The sequence below is a fragment of the Pelobates fuscus genome, chromosome 1, assembly GCF_036172605.1.
Source record: "Pelobates fuscus isolate aPelFus1 chromosome 1, aPelFus1.pri, whole genome shotgun sequence".
In the NCBI taxonomy this organism is placed as follows: domain Eukaryota; kingdom Metazoa; phylum Chordata; class Amphibia; order Anura; family Pelobatidae; genus Pelobates; species Pelobates fuscus.
The window spans coordinates 432,533,501-432,556,375 of NC_086317.1; the positions used below are offsets into that span (position 1 = coordinate 432,533,501).

General features: G+C 38.8%; 1 protein-coding gene across 2 annotated transcripts in view; it reads right to left on the reverse strand.

Annotated features, from left to right (window-relative positions):
* FRY (FRY microtubule binding protein) overlaps positions 1-22,553 on the reverse strand; it is a 434,727-nt gene extending 412,174 nt beyond the window's left edge. The window contains exon 1 of one of the 2 annotated variants that reach the window (XM_063429398.1): positions 22,454-22,553. The gene's annotated coding sequence lies outside the window, so the exon portion shown is untranslated. The remainder of the gene's footprint in view (positions 1-22,453) is intronic. The other variant, XM_063429404.1, reaches the window with a different exon arrangement.
* Between the last annotated feature and the right edge of the window lie 322 nt (positions 22,554-22,875).

Consider the following 22,875-nt stretch of genomic DNA (forward strand, 5'->3'; position numbering starts at 1 on the left):
AATGATGTAAATTTATGGTTAGAATGGATGAAATATAATGCTAATAAGCATAATAGAACTGCATGTTATGTGTGTGGCGGTGCCCGGCCTCACCTGGGTACCGTGCCTTTAATCCTACCAGTAGATATAGAAGAATGTGTTTTAAGCCTTTTTGCCTATCACTATAATTTTAACAGGTCCATATGTATTGCATGGACAAAGGAGTATCCTCTCCTAACCCAGGATGTCAAACCCCCAGATGGTATTACCGTGTATAAAGGTAATTACACTTGTTATGCTAATTACGATGGAATAGGTAAATTCTTGGGTAACTTCTCCAAGGGGTATTGTGCTACCTACAGAAATGTCTCTATGGACTTGTTGCAGTTTCACACCAGGTCATTAGGGGATATTTACTGGTTGTGTGGGGATTTACAGCTAAGATCCAGAATGGACAAACAGTGGTGGGGGGAGTGTACTCTGGCTAAAGCTATTATGCCTATACATATCATTTCTGACACACACCTCGTCACCCATGGGTCCAAACACACTAAGGTTAAACGTGACGCCCCAGTGAAAGGAAGTTTTGATCCTCATGTGTATATTGATGCCATTGGAGTGCCTAGGGGGGTGCCCAATGAGTTTAAAGCAAGGGATGAAGTTGCCGCAGGATTTGAATCAATTTTTACCATAGTTACCGCAAACAAGAATTTAAATTGGATAAATTACATTTATTATAATCAACAGCGTTTTGTTAATTATACCAGAGACGCCCTCCAGGGGTTGGCCGAACAGCTGCAGGCCACGTCCCAAATGGCTTTCCAGAATAGAATGGCCCTAGATATGATCTTAGCCGAAAAAGGAGGGGTTTGTAAAATTTTGCCCGACACTATGACATGTTGTACCTATATCCCAGAAAATACAGGCCCTAATGGTAAAGTTACATTAGCCATAGAAAAATTAAATGACCTGTCTGAAGAATTAAAAAGGAATTCTGGGATAAAAGATCCCTGGGAAAGATGGTTTGGTTGGATGACAGGATGGCAAAAGGCTTTAATGCAGATTGGTATGGCTATACTAATTTTTCTTTTTATTCTTGCTCTTCTCTTTTGTTGTATCCTCCCATGTCTGAGAAAATCCCTCATGAAGACTGTTGACCAAGCGGCACCCACTTTCACCCATCTCGAAGTTGATGACCAAGATTTCCAAGACGTCAACTCACCCTGTCTGCCGCTGCAAACAATCCCTTTTGTTGATAAAGTGCAGGAATTCTAGGAAGGGACTAACTTAGGGACAGCATCTGTCAGTGAATGGTAAAGGCCCCGTGTGGAGAAGTGGTGGGTTAGCTGCCATGGGACACCCATGGGTGTGAAGTGTTCGAGAGCCATACTGATGGATGAGTTAGCCTATTAGGGTCAGCTCTAGGGACAGACTTGCACTTTGCATTAACACCTAGCTAGCGGCCACGGGGTTTCTGTGCCTTTGGGTTAACACGTCTTCCTGGTACTAACTTAATAAAGTTTTTTTTTATCTCTTAGAATCTAACATTTCATAGGGGGGACTGATGTGGGATTATTAAAAATCTTTATTGTACTTGTATTGAATTATTGTACTAACTCCATTTTAACTTTATACTGTGATGATCCTCCATTTTGTCCTCCTAACCTGACTTCTTCAATCCTCCATTTTATCCTCATGACTTAACTTGTTCATTCTAAAACTACATTACGTGACTGAACTTCTCAACCCAATTAGTACAGTAGACAAAGACTGTGTTTCCTGCAAGGACAAGTACCAGGAGGTGCTGGCTACTCCTTAAGACTTGCTGGCTACTCCTTAGAACTTGTAAGATAGTATAGTTTGAAGGCCACAGAACACAGTAGTAATGAAATGTTCTATTCATAAGAGACCTTGCACCTGGACATGAAGCCTGATATCATTGACCGTGTAAAATGACGCTTAGGACCCCCTTATCCCCACCCGTGTCCAGAATAATCCCACCTCTGGTGGGTGGACACGGGACTAACCTCTTAATTTTTGAACCAATAGGTAAGACACTAACACCGACACTTAACAATTAATCCAATTGATGATGTTTATTTGCTGATATTCTAATAATCAATGATGACGCAAAATGCCTCTTAAAAGGGCCTGCGCGCCCGCTTTTACTTTCACTTGCCAATAAACTTTCTCGAAGTTATTTTAACCTGAACCTTGTGTGTCAGACTTAATTACTTCAGCGTATATACGCAATTCAATTTATTGATTTGGACAGGAACAGATAGACATTTAAACATTTTGGTTTACTTTTTAAAAGTACCATAACACATATATGGGATGAAATGCTATACCTGCAAATGATTGAATTCACTGAACCTGAAACTGATAGAGGCCAATGTTATCAGTTTAAATGCTTTGATCTTGGGCCCCATCTCCCTGATTTTTGTTATTCATTTTCCTATGACAGATGGAGGGAAGATTGAGAAATTGAGTCTAAATGTGTTATATTCACTAGTCTGCTTTGAATTGTCAGTGCTGATGCTTTTGGCAGCTATCAGAAAAGCAATAGTTGTGTTGCAGATCATACTGACAGACGCCTCCAGTTTCAGCACTAAACCGGTATACCTTCATTTTTAGTTAAAACCCGACCTATAACATTGATGCATGCAGTGTTAATGAGTTAGGGCAGGGATAGGCAACCTTTGGCTCTGCAGATGTTTTGGACTACACCTCCCATGATGCTTTGCCAGCATTATGTGTGTAAGAGCATTATGGGGGATGTAGTCCACAACATCTGAAGGTTGCCTATCCCTGAGTTAGGGTGTATATTAATATGGAAATATTAGAAATGTTGAATATATATTCAAGTATTGCTTATCCTTTTGCATCCTATTCAGGGTTAGACTTTCCAAATTCTGTCAATCATGCGGCTTCACCGTTTACAAGAGACTTTGGGGAAGATATAACAAAGATTCATTGACATATCTCTGTCAAATTTTCGCCTACTCTTTTTTTTTTTGCAATTAATTAAAGCTGCAAATTTTTTTTCATTTGTTGCTTTTTTGAGCCCTAACCAACAATTTTGAATATCCCACCTCCTAGACAGCATACAATTTAGATTAATTCTGAAGCTGCATTCATTTTTAAAAAAATTTTTATTATTATTATTTTTTGTGTGTTTGTGTTTATTATACATTATCCCCCCATAGCCAGTAACCTGTGTTTATTATACATTATCCCCCCATAGCCAGTAACCTGTGCTTATTATACATTATCCCCTCACAACCAGTAACCTGTGTTTATTATACATTATACCCCCATAGCCAGTAACCTGTGTTTATTATACACTATCTCCCCCATAGCCAGTAACCTGTGTTTATTATACATTATCCCCCCATAGCCAGTAACCTGTGTTTATTATACATTATCCCCCATAGCCAGTAACCTGTGCTTATTATACATTATCCCCCCATAGCCAGTAACCTGTGTTTATTATACATTATCCCCCATAGCCAGTAACCTGTGCTTATTATACATTATCCCCTCACAACCAGTAACCTGTGTTTATTATACATTATACCCCCATAGCCAGTAACCTGTGTTTATTATACACTATCTCCCCCATAGCCAGTAACCTGTGTTTATTATACATTATCCCCTCACAACCAGTAACCTGTGTTTATTATACATTATCCCCCATAGCCAGTAACCTGTGTTTATTATACATTATCTCCCCCATAGCCAGTAACCTGTGTTTATTATACATTATCCCCCCACAACCATTAACCTGTGCTTATTATACATTATCCCCCATAGCCAGTAACCTGTGTTTATTATACATTATCCCCCCCATAGCCAGTAACCTGTGTTTATTATACATTATCCCTCCCATAGCCAGTAACCTCTGTTTATTATACATTATCCCTCCATAGCCAGTAACCTGTGTTTATTATACATTATCCCCCCCCATAGCCAGTAACCTGTGTTTATTATACATTATCCCCCCATAGCCAGTAACCTGTGTTTATTATACATTATCCCCTCACAACCAGTAACCTGTGTTTATTATACATTATACCCCCATAGCCAGTAACCTGTGTTTATTATACATTATCTCCCCCATAGCCAGTAACCTGTGTTTATTATACATTATCCCCCCACAACCAGTAACCTGTGCTTATTATACATTATCCCCCATAGCCAGTAACCTGTGTTTATTATACATTATCCCCCCCATAGCCAGTAACCTGTGTTTATTATACATTATCCCTCCATAGCCAGTAACCTCTGTTTATTATACAGTATCCCTCCATAGCCAGTAACCTGTGTGTATTATACATTATCCCCCCATAGCCAGTAACCTGTATTTATTATACATTATCCTCCCCATAGCCAGTAACCTGTGTTTATTATACATTATCCTCCCCGTAGCCAGTAACCTGTGTTTATTATACATTATGCCCCCATAGCCAGTAACCTGTGTTTATTATACATTATCCCCCCCCATAGCCAGTAACCTGTGTTTATTATACATTATCCCTCCATAGCCAGTGACCTGTGTTTATTATACATTATCCCTCCATAGCCAGTAACCTGTGTTTATTATACATTATCCTCCCATAGCCAGTAACCTGTATTTATTATACATTATCCTCCCCATAGCCAGTAACCTGTGTTTATTATACATTATCCCTCCCATAGCCAGTAACCTCTGTTTATTATACATTATCCCCCCATAGCCAGTAACCTGTGTTTATTATACATTATCCCCCCATAGCCAGTAACCTGTGTTTATTATACATTATCCTCCCATAGCCAGTAACCTGTATTTATTATACATTATCCTCCCATAGCCAGTAACCTGTATTTATTATACATTATCCTCCCCATAGCCAGTAACCTGTGTTTATTATACATTATCCTCCCCATAGCCAGTAACCTGTGTTTATTATACATTATCCCCCATAGCCAGTAACCTGTGTTTATTATACATTATCCCCCCCATAGCCAGTAACCTGTGTTTATTATACATTATCCCTCCATAGCCAGTAACCTCTGTTTATTATACAGTATCCCTCCATAGCCAGTAACCTGTGTTTATTATACATTATCCCCCCCATAGCCAGTAACCTGTATGTATTATACATTATCCTCCCCATAGCCAGTAACCTGTGTTTATTATACATTATCCTCCCCGTAGCCAGTAACCTGTGTTTATTATACATTATCCCCCCATAGCCAGTATCCTGTGTTTATTATACATTATCCCCCCCATAGCCAGTAACCTGTGTTTATTATACATTATCCCTCCATAGCCAGTGACCTGTGTTTATTATACATTATCCCTCCATAGCCAGTGACCTGTGTTTATTATACATTATCCCTCCATAGCCAGTAACCTGTGTTTATTATACATTATCCTCCCATAGCCAGTAACCTGTATTTATTATACATTATCCTCCCCATAGCCAGTAACCTGTGTTTATTATAAATTATCCCCCCCATAGCCAGTAACCTGTGTTTATTATACATTATCCCCCCCATAGCCAGTAACCTGTATTTATTATACATTATCCTCCCCATAGCCAGTAACCTCTGTTTATTATACATTATCCTCCCCGTAGCCAGTAACCTGTGTTTATTATACATTATGCCCCCGTAGCCAGTAACCTGTGTTTATTATACATTATCCCCCCCCATAGCCAGTAACCTGTGTTTATTATACATTATCCCTCCATAGCCAGTGACCTGTGTTTATTATACATTATCCCTCCATAGCCAGTAACCTGTGTTTATTATACATTATCCTCCCATAGCCAGTAACCTGTATTTATTATACATTATCCTCCCCATAGCCAGTAACCTGTGTTTATTATACATTATCCCTCCCATAGCCAGTAACCTCTGTTTATTATACATTATCCCCCCATAGCCAGTAACCTGTGTTTATTATACATTATCCCCCCATAGCCAGTAACCTGTGTTTATTATACATTATCCTCCCATAGCCAGTAACCTGTATTTATTATACATTATCCTCCCATAGCCAGTAACCTGTATTTATTATACATTATCCTCCCCATAGCCAGTAACCTGTGTTTATTATACATTATCCTCCCCATAGCCAGTAACCTGTGTTTATTATACATTATCCCCCATAGCCAGTAACCTGTGTTTATTATACATTATCCCCCCCATAGCCAGTAACCTGTGTTTATTATACATTATCCCTCCATAGCCAGTAACCTCTGTTTATTATACAGTATCCCTCCATAGCCAGTAACCTGTGTTTATTATACATTATCCCCCCCATAGCCAGTAACCTGTATGTATTATACATTATCCTCCCCATAGCCAGTAACCTGTGTTTATTATACATTATCCTCCCCGTAGCCAGTAACCTGTGTTTATTATACATTATCCCCCCATAGCCAGTATCCTGTGTTTATTATACATTATCCCCCCCATAGCCAGTAACCTGTGTTTATTATACATTATCCCTCCATAGCCAGTGACCTGTGTTTATTATACATTATCCCTCCATAGCCAGTGACCTGTGTTTATTATACATTATCCCTCCATAGCCAGTAACCTGTGTTTATTATACATTATCCTCCCATAGCCAGTAACCTGTATTTATTATACATTATCCTCCCCATAGCCAGTAACCTGTGTTTATTATAAATTATCCCCCCCATAGCCAGTAACCTGTGTTTATTATACATTATCCCCCATAGCCAGTAACCTGTATTTATTATACATTATCCTCCCCATAGCCAGTAACCTGTGTTTATTATAAATTATCCCCCCCATAGCCAGTAACCTGTGTTTATTATACATTATCCCCCATAGCCAGTAACCTGTGTTTATTATACATTATCCTCCCCATAGCCAGTAACCTGTGTTTATTATACATTATCCCCCCATAGCCAGTAACCTGTGTTTATTATACATTATCCCCCCCATAGCCAGTAACCCGTGTTTATTATACATGATCCCCCCATAGCCAGTAACCTGTGTTTATTATACATTATCCCCCCATAGCCAGTAACCTGTGTTTATTATACATTATCCTCCCATAGCCAGTAACCTGTATTTATTATACATTATCCTCCCCATAGCCAGTATCCTGTGTTTATTATACATTATCCTCCCCATAGCCAGTAACCTGTGTTTATTATACATTATCCCCCCATAGCCAGTAACCTGTGTTTATTATACATTATCCCCCCCATAGCCAGTAACCTGTGTTTATTATACATTATCCCTCCATAGCCAGTAACCTCTGTTTATTATACAGTATCCCTCCATAGCCAGTAACCTGTGTTTATTATACATTATCCCTCCCATAGCCAGTAACCTGTATTTATTATTCATTATCCTCCCCATAGCCAGTAACCTCTATTTATTATACATTATCCTCCCCATAGCCAGTAACCTGTGTTTATTATACATTATCCTCCCCATAGCCAGTAACCTGTGTTTATTATACATTATCCCCCCATAGCCAGTAACCGGTGTTTATTATACATTATCCCCCCCATAGCCAGTAACCTGTGTTTATTATACATTATCCCCCATAGCCAGTAACATGTGTTTATTATACATTACCCCCCATAGCCAGTAACCGGTGTTTATTATACATTATCCCCCCCATAGCCAGTAACCTGTGTTTATTATACATTATCCCCATAGTCATTTATCGTTGGACCTAGGCAGCATGATGTCTTAGGCCGGCCCAGAGAGTGAGTGAGTGAGTGAATAATATAATATATATGTTCAGAAACATATTAGTAATATATGTAAATCGGGTTGATGCAAAGAGGGTGAAAAGGTATTAAAGAAAAACACGCTTATTGCATCAAATTTACAAAGCCAAACTTTTAAAAGCTTTCCTCATTTCTTTCTCGGCATGAGGAATATATCAGTTGTAGACTGAGGATTTCCATCTGCCCAATCTTTTAATAATATGCACTGGAGTGTCAGTGTTGAAAGAGACCGGAGCTGCCCCTATTCTAAATGAAAGACCCGAGACATGGATACAACCCAATCTTAGGAGTAGTGTTCTGATCTAGAAGATGACTTTAGCCGTAGTCAGAGGGATTCAGTGAGAGTAGTGGTGAAATATGTGTGGCATGACTGAGTGTGGGTAAGTAAGAGTCAAGTATTTTAACTGGGCACTAGTTCTAGGTGGGATAAAGTGGTATAGCGGATGGATGAGTAGTTTGGTTCGTTTTAGAGATTTGTAGAGAAAGTATATAGTGATCATGATTTTTAGCGATATCCAATATTTTTAAGGTGGTCTCAAACAAACATAAAATGCTATATAAAATTTGTGGGAATATCGAATAGTCGTGTACAGTAAATCAGAGAGGGCTCAGAATATCGAACCATCGATCGGTAACCTGGATGAAGTAGGGGGTCTATCTGTTTTATTAAATACGCGGTAATATGCTTTTAATGGGATAGGACATTAGGAAAGGTGTGTGATTGGGATAAGTGGTTGTGGCTGTATTTACCTTATCCTGGGACTGACCTGGCTCCTAAGCTGGAGCCCCGCGTTGCTGGATCACTCCTGCCTCCACACGAGCCGCATGCGGCTTGATCTCCTCTTCTGACTTAGCCGCGTGCACTGACCGCAGTGATCGGTCACGTGGCCCGCCTGGCACTAGGAGCACGGCTCGAGTCACGAGCTCGCTCTTAAAGGGGCTTTGGGAGCCAAAAGTTGATTCAGGCTCCCATTGGCCCACGTCATTCCAGCACCCCCACACACAAACGTTTTGGGGGCGTAGGCATGACGTGGGCCAATCAAATGTTAAAAAGGATATTTAAACTTCAGTAGCCCTATCCACTTTGTCCTATCGTGGTTTCTGTGTCAGTACCCTTTAGTGCATTCCTTGATCTATTTTGTTTATTTTGGTATTGACCATGGCTTTGTTCTTGACTCTGAATTTATCTTTAACCCTTTCCTGTCTTGTTTGCCCATGTGACTGATTATCATCTACCTGACCGCTATTAAGCATGTCGGGTCGGTCAGGTAGGAGCAACATTGCTGGGCCATCCCCTTCTGGGGTGAAATTCGCTTGTTGATAGCTGCTTAAAGTGAGATATTGAGGGAGCTCACACGAAGTGCGTCTTTCCTCCATGACAGCTAGGCCCCGCCCCCCGGAAGCTGCATTCTTAGTGAGAGGAGGGACAGTGTAGCTGCTGCTGATTTAATAGGGAAATCGATAGTCTGCTTTTTTTTTTTCCCTGTGTAATCTAATTGCAGTTGCCTGCCTGCAAGCATGTGTGTCACGCTATTCCAAACAATTTAGGAATGTTAGGTGCTTTATGCCCTTTATGGATTAAAACCAGACTCTGCATCAACTATGTAATTTTCCATGGGAGTTTTGCCATGGATCCCCCTCTGGCATGCCACAATTCAGGTGTTAGTCCCCTTGAAACAACTTTTCCAACACTATTGTGGCCAGAAAGAGTCCCTGTGGGTTTTAAAATTCACCTGCCTATTGAAGTCTATGGCGGTTCGCCGGGTTCGCCCGTTTGCGAACATTTGCGGAAGTTCGCGTTCGCTGTTTGCGAACGGAAAATTTTATGTTCGCGACATCACTATTTGTGGATACAGTTAAGAAATGATTTATTATTTTGAAAAATATTATAAATATTATGATATTTTTATACCTGGACAATTTTTTTTCAAAAAATATTAAATTAAGGACTATGTATGAGAAGTTCTGGAGTACAGAATGTGTAACAAAATTTCACCTATATTGTTCCCAAAGAAAAGTAAAATTTAACTTTTTTGAGAAATAGAGCAAAACCCAATTGCACACACTTTAAAATGCACATCTTATGCAAACATTAACTGAATGCATGAGTATTAATGTTTTAATTTTATTTTAATTTAAATATATTTAATAAAAATTAACATCAGCTAGAAGTTAAAGATTCAGACAACTCTAGCATTGGAGCAAAATATATCCACTGGGACTTAAATGCAAGTTTTATTCCTGCCACAATGCATACAGCAAGCAGACAAAAAAAAGTGATCGCTAACTTCACCCAGGTAGAAATATATAAATAACTATGTTTCATGATGATTAATAATTGCAACATTACGCTGGGACACAGCAGTACAGACAGAAAACACTAACGCGTTTCGCTCCTTAGCAGCATTTCATTAGTCTACTTTAAGCATACATTTTTGTTTCTTGCTTTACTCTGTTGCTTGTTGAACACGTAGAGCTTCTAGAAACAATAGGGTGTGTGGGGGAAAAGAACAGGAGTTTGGAAGTCTCAAGGGAACTGCCATTCAAAAAGAGAGTCATGTGGGAGAAATTACATGTTTACACACAAGAAAAACATCGTAAGAAAATAGTTAGCTTTCTTTGTGTTGAGCAGAGGATGATAGATTAACTGCAGGAAGTGAAATGCAAATCCTATCATAGAGAAATTTCTAATTTCCCCTCAAAATATAAAGAGACTGGAAAGTAGGACTTTGAAGGCAATAGTACTTCAACAATGATGGAAATGTTGGTAATGTAAAGCTCTATAATGGGAGTCAGAAGTCACACATCAACTATAAAAATGCCCTTACATAACAGCAATCTGCATGGAGAGTTTTTTTAAAAAGCATTTATGTGATACGGCAGACAAACAAACAAAAAGCTTTCTGAGCTTAGACAATAGCAATTTACAACGCACCATCCAGCCAGCATTATCCTGGTAAAGTAATCGAGTTCATCATACGGATACTTTGTTTGAGCAAAGAATGGAATCCGTATAGAGATCTAATGGATGGTGCACTGTAAGTGCAGGACTCAACTCTCAAACACACATCTCTGCTTTACCGTGAGTAGATGTTCTAAGCCATGCTGCAGTATATGGACAAGAAAGTAACTAAACAAAAAAACACTAACTAATAAGCATCATATAATGAGAGTACTAGTCTTTGCTCGAGGTAGTTTTATGATATAATCCATTATAATCCTAATAGAATAACCAAAGTTTGTTTCTAAAAAGAAGGGAGGCAGTAGGACAAATGATGAAAAAAAGCAGATTTAGCAATTAAGGTTTTAAGCAAATAAGGTTTTAAGCACATACTTGAACACATTTGCATTAACTAAATGAACATAAAATATTTTTTTAAAATATGTTTAGCAGGATTATTTATCAGAAATTATAAAAATAAAGTAAACATTAATACATTAAAGGATTACTCCAAACAAAAACCAGTGTTTTAGGAAAACATTGGTTTTGGTTAGAGTAACCCTTGCTGTGCTTGTTTCCCCCCATAATTTAAAAATAAAAAACATAAAGCATAAACTACTTTCTTTTCCAGTGCTGAGGCCAAGTTCTCCTCTAAGACCGATGCATGTCCACTGACTTCACTCCCCCTAGCTGCCGGGGGAGAAATATAGGGAGAGGACGGGCTGAGAGGAAGACATGGAGGGCATGCAATCCAATATGCACAAAATTGATATTGAAATCTCATTGATGCTTGTGGAGCTACACATCTGGCAGCAGAGGAGTTCAACTCTGTATGTGCAACGTTTCATAGCGAAGCACTGCACAATCAGACTCCAGCCACCATGACCACTTGGAGGCACTGAAGTGGTCACGGTGCGTAGAGTAACACTGAATAGGGTCTTGCTTCAGAATACCCTTCAGTCTGTCTCGAAATACTGTTGTAAATTCATGCAGCATATGTAGTGGGATATTGCACTATTCTTAAAGAAGAAAAAGAGATTTAAAAAAAAAAAAGTGGACATATGGTCCACATCTACCTACAACATGTGAGATCTGGTAAATAGAAACACCATGGAAGGTGTTTGAAATCCACCCTGATATTCCAGGACCAGTTCGTTAAATTGTTTCGCAATGTGAATACATACTTTTTTGATCGTAGAATAAGAGGACATTACAAGACGAGAGTGTTTGTGTCATGGGTTAACTGTCCTGTAAAATGGCCATTCATTAACCATTGTATCTGAATGAAAAACACTCATTGACAAATCATCTGTCATCCAATGAGATGACTCCCTGTATCATTATATGTCACTAGTACCATATTTAGCAGTCAGCAAGAAACATTGTGTAGGTGAAGTCATCCTTTGGTTCTACCCATGTGGATGTAACCTGGGATAACCTATCAGACTATTTCATTCTCTCCATTGCTGATCCATCCAGGATTTGTATTCATGTTAGTCTTGGAAAACTATGATTTACACATGGCAGACCTACCATAAAACATGATATACAATACAAATAACAAAAAGAACAACAAAAAGCTGAGCATCGAGCTGAGCACCGGAATGAAAATAAATAGTTGAGGGCAGCGGCAATGCTTTCCTAAGGGGTTTTAGAAGATGTGGAATGTACTAATGCATGGTGTGAGGACGTCCAGCGTCATTTAGCATACCAAAAGTCTGCTAAGGACTCGTAGTGGCTGTAATGACCACTTAGAAAAGCAGAAGAGGTCATGGTGGTTACAGTAACCTCCTAATTATATTAAGCAAATGATCAGTACAAAAATAATTCTCTTAAAGCATTATCTATGGGATACTATACATAGTATGAATCTCAGAGTTGCAAATTTTTGGATAAAAGTATTTGAGCTAGAAAAGTAGCCGAGTTTGGGAACCCCCCCAGTTTGGGAACGTATGCTGTTCCCTTGTCAAAACACCACACACTCTGGGTTTGTGAATAAACCATTAATGGCCCTTAAAGATAAATGGAGGTATTTTATTATCTCTAAATATTTTTTTAAATTTTTTTCATTCAAGTTTATTGACAATATCAACAGCAAATACAGAGAATGTATCAATGTACATACATCGAAGGTGAGGGAGAAGTAAAAGCACCGAATAACGGTTAGGTCGCTTTCAGCGAGTAAAAAGTTTACATTAGAAATCAAATACATAGTTATATAGAAGGAAAGTAGGTGAGTATCAGACTGGACTGCCAACAGCCGTAAGTGTCGTGAGCTAATGTCTGATTACAGACGGGGTTCGGGTAGAAGTTTTACACTTTGCTCGTGGGCAGCCACGGAATTGTGAGTGTGTGCAATATTAGTCAGGTTTCCTCTCAATGTGCGGGAGATGTAGAAGGAGAGTATGTGTGGGGTCTCATGTGGATGTGAGAATAATAATGGTTCGTGAGGATGCAGAAGGTAAGTAAGAAAGTGAGAGGTGCGTGGAGGAGGTTGCGAGAAAAAACGCAGAAAAGAGGGGTGAGAAAAAGAAAGCAGAGGGAGAGAGTAAAAGGTAGGTAGAGGCTTATGAGGAGGGGGAAACGGCAAGAGGAGAGGGAGGTATAGGCCAGCTCTAGAAAAGTTAGAGTGAGGGGAAGAAAGGAAAAAGGAAGGATTGGTCCACATTCCCTGTCCCGCTCCCCCTCCTCTACCGAGGCCAGTCTCCCCTAGCACCCACTAGAGCAGCATTAGGCAACCTTTAGCACTCCAGATGTTATTGACTACATCCCCCATAATGCTCTTACACCCATTATGCTGGAAAAGCATCATGGGAGGTGTAGTCCAAACCATCTGGAGTGCCGAAGGTTGCCTATGTCTGCACTAGAGCTTTGTCCATCCCAGCTGATGAAAGTGCCGGCATAGTGAATGTGGTCGTGTAATGGGTCAAAGTATCAATATGCTCTTAGCAGGTATCTTTTTAGTTTCCCATGGTGGTATTCGAGGAGTAACCCTTTAAGTACTTTTAAGCTTGGGGACACATATAAAGATTTCCCCCCCCCCCATATCTATATTGAAAGAGGAGTAATCCTATTTTCCAGTTTGAAATCACACTGTGAAATCTGTCATTAATTTGCTCAGTGCGTACAACTGGCAGAAGCAAAGATTGCTGCACCTGCTCCAAGCAGGTGGTGTTTTGATGGCTCAAAATAGATGCAATGTCTGTATAACAAACACAAATGTAAACTATGATACCTACCAGGAAAAAGTACACCAAGTAAATACAAAACGTACTGTATGCACTTTAGGCCATGGGTTTTTGAATCAGAAGCTGTACAACAAATGTAAGTTTCATTAACAAAGAGAGATAATTACAACTTGCTTAAAGGACCATCTTTCTCAAGGCATATGGATGCAAAATGCTACATTTGGAACATTCAAAAGACACATTCCACTGGTTTCTATAGCAATTACTCCAAATGCTAGGACCCGGAATAGCATCTGTTTTACTTGAAAAAATTCTCAAAATACATAAGCGAGTTGTTGGGGAAAAGGAGTTCAAAATAAGAAGGCAAATATAAAGGGAATGACAAAAAGATATCATGCTCTGATAAGAAAAAGCTGGAAATCTTATTAAGCAGAGATCCCTGAACAGAAATATTGTATATTGATAACGCATTGGAGATTAGAAAAATCAAGACAGAAGTCTTTTTTTTTTTTTTTTTTTATCTTTGTTTATGTTTGTTTCAGTATGTATTTAGGCACATTATAATTGATAAACATATAACTCCTTTTATATATATATCTCTTGTTTATTGTTTAATATTCTGAAAATCAGTCAAGAGATCATTTGAAAGATAAAATAAATTAATAAGTGAAAGCCTTTTGTTTTTTTGTAATTTCCTGCCTGTGACTTATTTCACAAAACAACAAATATTAATGTGATAAAATAAAAGTTGTTTTGTGGACTCAAAAACTATGGGATGATTAGCTAATATTTCCCCATCCGAGGACATATAATAAAAAAGTAACTAAAAGACTGAAGATGGACCATCTTGGCCCTTACGCTGATGAGGTGCAACCTTGTGGAGCTCCTGTACTGAAATGTTGTTTTCCAACTATTAGAGAAAATATAAGCCATATTTAAAAAAATATATATTCTGCTACAACCATAACAGGAATCTCTGTGTATTTCTGCAAACGACTAACGACTAACAGTGGCAGGGCCAACTCAGCCTCTCTGAGATGTGGATTGTTCTATAGTTCTGAGAATACTGGTACAATTGGCCATAGCCTTCCCATAGGCCACTGAGTACCCAGTGTTCATAGACTCACCCTGCATAGGAATACTCAAATTCTAATTCTTCGTACATTTTGTTCCAGATTAATAACCAAGTCTCGATGTCCAAACATTGAATGTCCAAACAATGACAACTGACAATGGATGTGCTCTATAAGGTCTTTCTGCTAGGAATTAAGCAAAGGAGTGACTCTATTCTGGTACTTACCTCCAGCCTAATACCCAGACTCAGTGAGGTGGGCGTCCTTGGTTTTAGACCTCTCAGTATAGAAATAAATGCTTAGCGTCTGCCTAGTTGTATCCTCTGCCATGTTTCTCATTTCGAATTGACACACTAGTATCTGTAAGTGAGATTTCAGCTGCCTGCCTATTGAATCACCCAGTTTCAGAGAGAAGTAAGCGTGGTTTGCTGTACAGTGTTCACACTGCATAGTGCCCTTACTTCAAGTTGTTTAAGATTCTGCAGAGCAAAAGCATGTCATAATAACAAATAGCCTTGAAAGGGCACCAATTTGGCAGCATTCTCTATTCTCGTTGCCTTTGCTCCATACTCAGAACACTTGCTACATGGATACAGGTATCTGTGTCTGGTGTATGAGGGGGATATTGGCCCTGTTGCCCTCCCTCCCCCCATGGATCTGCACCTGATCATATCTGGGTGAAAAATTTTTGGTATTGGAATACTAAGGATGGTATGACAGACATGCAAAGTTTCTAATATGGCAAGCCTGTTTTGTTCTACCCCACTTTATAACAATGGGTCTTCTCCAATACTCATAAATAGTTAATAGTGTCACTATGCATTTACTCTGTTATCCAGGTTCAATGCTCTTGCTTCTCATCTACACAGAGGCAACATAAGCTTAATGCAAAAATTCAATTCTTTTTATTTTTTTTCCTGTGTGCGTTAGTGTGTCTGATTCATTGTATGTGTGTTGCTGAGATATAAGCTTACTGTGCATGCTGCTTCTTCGTATAATCAAAACTTTGTGTGTTCTATAGTGTTCAAATACGTTCTCTTTGTCTAAAATGCTTTGAATTAACTAATGAAAATAAAATGAAAAAAAAAAAAAAAAATTAAAAGTATTTAGGGAGAAACCAGCAGCTGAAGCAGGTAAAATAAAGGATTTATCCCCTTAAGGACACATGACGTGTGTGACATGTCATGATTCCATTTTATTCCAGAAGTTTGGTCCTTAAGGGGTTAAACACACAGATTAAATTGTACCCTATTTTAACAATGAAATGTTTGTGGGCCCAGAAAATCTCAATGTATCCTTCCTAGCAAAAACTGTTATAATTAATCAATTAATTAATTAATTATAGCGGCACTCTAAGCACCCACATCACTGTATCTTAATGTAGTGGTTTTGGTGGGGAGATGCTGCCCCTTTTGTTTCGCAATGTCAAGCTTTGCCTTTTCTACAAACAGCAATATTTATAAGTTGCCTAAAATACAGATATAGTGGCTGTTGTGCAGGCAGCTACTAGAAGCCCTTTCTCCTTCAGATTTTTGATTTACAAAGTTCATGTTGTACTGACAATAATTATCACAGAGAAGCATTGGATTCAATGCTTCTCTATCTAAGCCATTGGATTAAACAAAAATCATCAAAACTGATAACTTCATTGATGGAGAGGCTGCAACCAGGACACTACCCCAGTGCTGGAATAAAAGTATGTTTTCTAGCGCTTGTTACCTTTTTAACAAGTAATGCCCAAATAATCTGAATCAACACAAGAAAAATATATATTTTTTGAACGTAGGAATGTTCCTTTAAATAAAAACTTCTCCCACATACATAGCGCTGCCGGTAAAAAAAACGTAATGTTCACAACTTACTCATCATAACAGATCTATCGTTACTTCTATAAAGTATGTTTTGGTTGTGTTTTGTTTTTGTCCTGGTCATATAAAGATTACTTTGAAATTTAGATAGTAATTGTAACTTTATTATGTTGAACTCTGTAATTTAATAAAATAGAAAAACATTTTTAAATTGTTCAAAGTTATTTACAATGTAGTATCGATTAATATACATAGTATGTTGGACTTGGGAAGCATATATATCCCTTAACCTGACTAACCAGTTGAAGACTACTGCTGATCCTCGTTAATTCTATGCCGGAGGGTGTCCCGACACTACATCTCCTATCTGATGCTTTATCCCTCTCTTGCCTGCTATATATGTAAACTGTTCTTCTTTCTTCATTTTGGAGTTTATTTGTTTATTTATCTGTTATTCCTTTTTTATTTTACTTAATGTTAGAAATACAAATTTTGGAGTTCATGATCAAGAAGAGGTATTCAGTGAGATAATTGTTATGATTTATGTACCAGAATATATCTTATCTCTTGTGATTTTTTTTCTGTATTTTAGATTTTATGAAATTGTACTGGCAATGTAATGTACTTCATTTACTGTTCTTGCCTCTCTCCTGTGTCATCATTATTTTATAGCATGATCTTAAACAGAAAGAGCAAAAGCTTAAATGGACACTCCATTATCCAAATACATAAAAAAAAAAAAAAGAAAAGAAAATCACAGTTTAGCAGAAACCTAATGAAAACATTCATGCATTTGATTTTGTATTTCTTCATTGGAGTATATATATAAAAAAGGTTTGATGAGCAGTGGATCTTTTGTTTTGTTTTACAAGCCCTCCCCTTCTAACCCCGCCCAGACTTCATGTGGCTGCCCAATCACAGACTTCCCAATGCAACTCTATGGGAAGTCTTTGCAAGGCGGGTGCTTTGGGCAATTGGTGACTCTTAAGTTTAGCTCCACTAAGCTAACCAAACCAGGAAGTAACAGGACCTGTTGTCTAATTGACAGCCAAGGGGGTGTAACCAGGTTAATGTATAAACCTGCCAATTTCTACTAAAATCTGTACGTTTTGTAAAATTAAATAAGATAATGCACTCTTAGATTGTAAGCTTATTTGGGAAGGGCCATTTTCACCTACTGTTCCCCTATGTCATACATGCTTTGATAGAATTAAATGTTTGTCTGGTTTACATATTGTACAGCACTGCGGAACATGTTGGTACTTTATAAATAATTGCAATTGTAACTAGTACCATTGCTGAATTAACCAGAAGCCACCCTTAAACATCTGCCTAGTGCCTAGTTAGAAAAAAATATGTTATAATACAGAATGTATTAATAGTTTGCAGCAGTTATTGGTCTTTTCCTCTTTGCAACTGTATAAGGCAGGTGTGAGTTATAGTCCGATAGAAACAGGTGGAATGTTTTATCATTTAACATGAACCCCTGACCTCCTTTCCCTGTACGTTTGCCACGAGCTCCTGGAGGAGCCTGCTGGCCAGCCTCCTGCCCAATGGCTATGGGCCATGTGAATGACCTGTTAAAAGACTTTGTTCATGTGGTTTCCCTTTATTGCTTGGAACCAAACAAACCCTCGAACTGCGGACCACCTCTGTGCTTGTTTACCCCTATTGATCTATCCTGACACCTCAATCATCATGGATTCTAAGTGTGCGGCTGGGTGGCCACCGCTCGTATGCAACTGAGTTGGCGGCCATCTTGTTCTCACGAAAGCAGGCAGTGATGTTTTGTCGTCGAGTTCATAGAACTAAAATCGGACACTTTAACTCGCGAGCACCGCTGAATTTTAACGAACGCCTGCTTCTTTTCCACACATGTCAGGAGAGTGCCAGTCGGTAGGATTGTTCATATGAACTAGGCGAACAATCGCAACCTAGGAGTCAGAGGATCGGTTAGGTATTTTGTTCAGTTTTGTACTCCCGAAATTGACCGACCACTACCACTTTTCTAATGGAACTATTTTAGGCAGAAGCCACGTGTACAGTTGGTCAAAAGTTGACTTCCATGGAAAATCCAAACCCCCAAACCGATCTGAGTGATTTTTGGATATGATGGTCACTCAGATCAGGGCTAGCCAGGGATGTGACTCTTGAGGGGTTTAAATGGATTTTGGGGGTACTTTTGGGGTGTTGTGATATTGTGTGTTTTTCTGTACCTGGAGATAATTGAGTTTGTACAGTTCCTGACTCAATTATCTCTCAGGCACAGGGGAGGAGTTTACTGTCTGTACAAATTCTATGACTGTGCCTGCATTAAAGAATTGTACTCCCAGAACGATGTGTCGTCTAGTTAATGGGAAGTGGAAAGGGCTAATTAGTGTTCCAGCTTGTTCCAGCTCTTGGATGATTCGGCGGGGAAAGTCCTTGTAAGGACTAGAGCTCCCAGGACTGTGTGTCATCCAGTCCCTGGGAGGGAATAGAGTTAGTCCCCAATTCTGCCCAAGGACAGAGAGGCTCCGGGAGAACCCCAGTCAAGCCACGGTGGCAGAAGTGCTGAGGTTTTTCCCCTGTTCCAGCTAGTTAGCGGTCTTTGGCGGAGGTACCCAGCCGGGGTACAGGGAGCTCCTCCACAGGCTCTTCTTAATTTCTATGGGAGAGGTGAAAACTTTATTCAGCTGCTGATTACTAGTCATTTTGTGTCATGGAAACACCCAGTAATTTGCAAACAATAGCTACAGCGATTTTAGCAATTAATGACTTGTTGGTTAATTATTGCATCAAGCTTGGAAAAAAGGTTTACAGCCAGAAAGAGCTACCAAAAACACCAGCTAAACCACAACAAAAACAAAATCTGTGTTTAAGATATAATTAATGACTAGGAATATTTCTTGCAAGCAGGTGTATAAAAATAGGGGGAAAAGTGACATTTTTAGAACACGTTAGCTGTTTGAGAACAAAATATGAAACATAAGATTAACCACTTAAGGACACTTGACGGAAATATTCCGTCATGATTGCTTTTTATTCCAGATGTTGTGTCCTTAAGGGGTTAAGTTGTGTCTGTGTTCTATGTGTAAAACCTATTTTAGTATTTCTGTGCTCACCATACAGACTCAAAGAAAAACGATGACAAATGTGTACCGTTTAGTTGTGGAATGTGCTTGCGATGTATTTTGTTCATGCCCCATATTCTATTTTTTTATTACATTTTTATTTTATTTTAATAAGATAGGAGTAGACATCATTAAACTTAAGAGACGTCAGATAAAGTATGATACATATGTCACTATATATGTACAATTTCCTTAAACTATATCATACTCAGCATTGTTAAGGCTTAGTAATAATAATAATAATAATAAAGTATCTCACCAAGAAAGGTACATTCAGATTTGTTTCCAAGTAGATCCTGGGGATGTTACTTTTGCCCAACATCCAGGGGATGTTACCTCACAAGGATGAAGGGCTGAGTCAACCATGCCAGGTTTGAATAGACTCTATGGATGATGCATTAGCCCACTGAGCCATCTTTTAATAATCACAAAATTCTGAACTAAAAGCAAATACCACAAAATAGCTAGGGTACATGGCTGCGGTGATGTAACTGAAAGAAGAATGGTAGTCTAACCATATACCACTCTATTTTAGAAATGATAACATGCTTAGAACTGAGGGAATTGGTTGGTCCTGTCAGGAAAGACTACACATGTGCAAAGAACGGTAAAAGAATGTAAAACTAACTAAAACAGTAACTGATAAATGCCTGTATGATAATGGCCCAATATAAGAATTAGTGGCAGACTCGCCTAGGGCTGCAGGTCAGTTAACCAATTTCCTGCTGGAGTAAATGTAAAGCAGGTCGAACTGCTAATGTGGGTCAACTGCAGGGGGAAGCAATTATACAAATAACACCATTCACCAACTAACCCCCACACAAAGTGTCTAGGAAACAGCCATATGATCACAGAGACCCATCTCCATTATCTCAATATCAGTTGCCAGTTGCCATCTTCATGAAGTACTTTGATGTAACAGGATCCACAATTGCACACTTCAAGAAACACTATAGTGTCAGGAACACAAACATGTATTCCGGATACTATAGTGTTAAAAAGAATATCTAGCTGCTGGGCCCACCCTTGCCCCCCTAAATATAGTAAAATCTTACCTTTATTCTAGTCTGCTGGTGTTGATTCTGCCCCTGATCTGCCCCCTTGGCTGACATTATCAGAAGTGGTGATCTCAGCCTATCACAATGCTTTCCCATAGGAAAGCATTGGATTGGCTAAGATTGTCAATTCTGATGATCTCCGCCAAGGATGTGTCACCTATGCGCCATATTCTTATTTATAACACATACGTATACATCACACATTTGCTCCTTTTTCGCTCTGAAAATGGTCTATAGTTAATTCTCATGGCCTCATTGCCTGTTATGTAAAACCCACCTCTGAGTGACGGTGATGGTTAGTTTTAAGGGTTAATTGCTTCAGTGAGTATTCAAAGTGAATTCAAAGTGCACCCCAACCAGGAGATATTGCATCAAAATAAATAACCTACATATAACTCAATTATTTATACACACTTCCCAATAATTCTGTAGATTAGATGAGTTTAGCAATTCAGATGAACCCAAATGAAGGTAATAGTGTTAAGAGCACACGCACACACCCACTCTCTCTCTCTTATGTGGAACTGTCCATTTTTGGAATCTTGATACAGTTTGGCAATATACAATGTATAGGAATATCTGAAGCTGAAACAAAAAAAAAATTTGAAACTGGAGTTAAATATCATTTACAGTGGGTGTTCATTGAAACATGATCTACCCATTAAAACTTGTGATTTACTCAGATGCCTTATAAAAACTAAAATCCAAAGCCACTAATGAAAACAAATACCATCATCACTTTCATACAATAGGTATAACTTATAGGTGAAGTTAAAGGGTTAAAGGCACAGACAATATTGAATTGAAGCATATGGCAGGCCAAGCTATGTGCAATCAACTTTTAATGATATCCTATGTCTATCCTTTTAAATAAAGAGCGGAATAAATATTTAATAAAAATAATAAAAGAAGTCAGTTGATGAAACCTACACTGGATACAATTTTCAAACTCCCTTTAAATGGATGGTAAAGAAACAACCCATATAAACAGAAAGCAAATAGCAGACTTTATATAAAAACAACATAAAGAATAATCCTACAGCAAAGTTCCAAACCTGGGTCAGTAACAGAACCTTCCAATGAGATAACATTTGTTGTTTTAAGATATTGCTATATATTTGAATACAGTTACATTGTAACTGGGTTCTGCATGTGGACACTGGACAGGATCTCTCAAATTATATAACTGCTCTTTATACACAAACTGTTGTTGAACAGCATTGGATGAAGAGACAAAAGAGAGAGATAAGATGACAAAGAACTAGGGGCAGTGAAACACAGTAGCAGGGGACTTTCTCACAGACAAAGGCATCAAAGTTCTGAATCACCAGGTATAGGTATAACATAGGTTATGGGTATTTCCTAGCACACATTAGCTGTATAGCAGGGTTTCTAACCCAGTTCCACCCACCTCCTCCTGTAACAAGCACGATCAAAGACTGCCTTATTTATTATCAGCATCCCCTGGGATGGATAGAGACATGGGAGTTATCCACAGAGCCAAGCAATGGATGCATGCATTACCTTTATGTAACAGTACTGTAGAAGCTGTCCTGTATTGTATCTGTCTGTTGTTACATCTTCTGCTGTTCAATTCTAGTTTTTTTTTTCCACAGAATTCTTCCGCCCGTTTCTCCTGTCAGTTTTAGCACCACCTCTTTTAACAAGCCTAGGCAACCAGCTCTGGAGTCCGCCTACCTCAGCATCCCTGCCTGTCCTGATTGGGCTCTGAGCCTCTCTCAGCTTCATTCCCCCTCCCCCCCCCCCCCAAAAAAAATTAAAATAAAAAAAAATTCACCACCCACATCAGTCATCCATGTAGGTTTTAGAGTTTCAGATCATGGCACCTTGTGAGCTACAGCTTATGAGGAGGAGAGACTGAATAATGGCTAAATAAAAACACAAAACTAATGTAAATTCCTCCTCAAGCCCATTCTTTTTGCTTG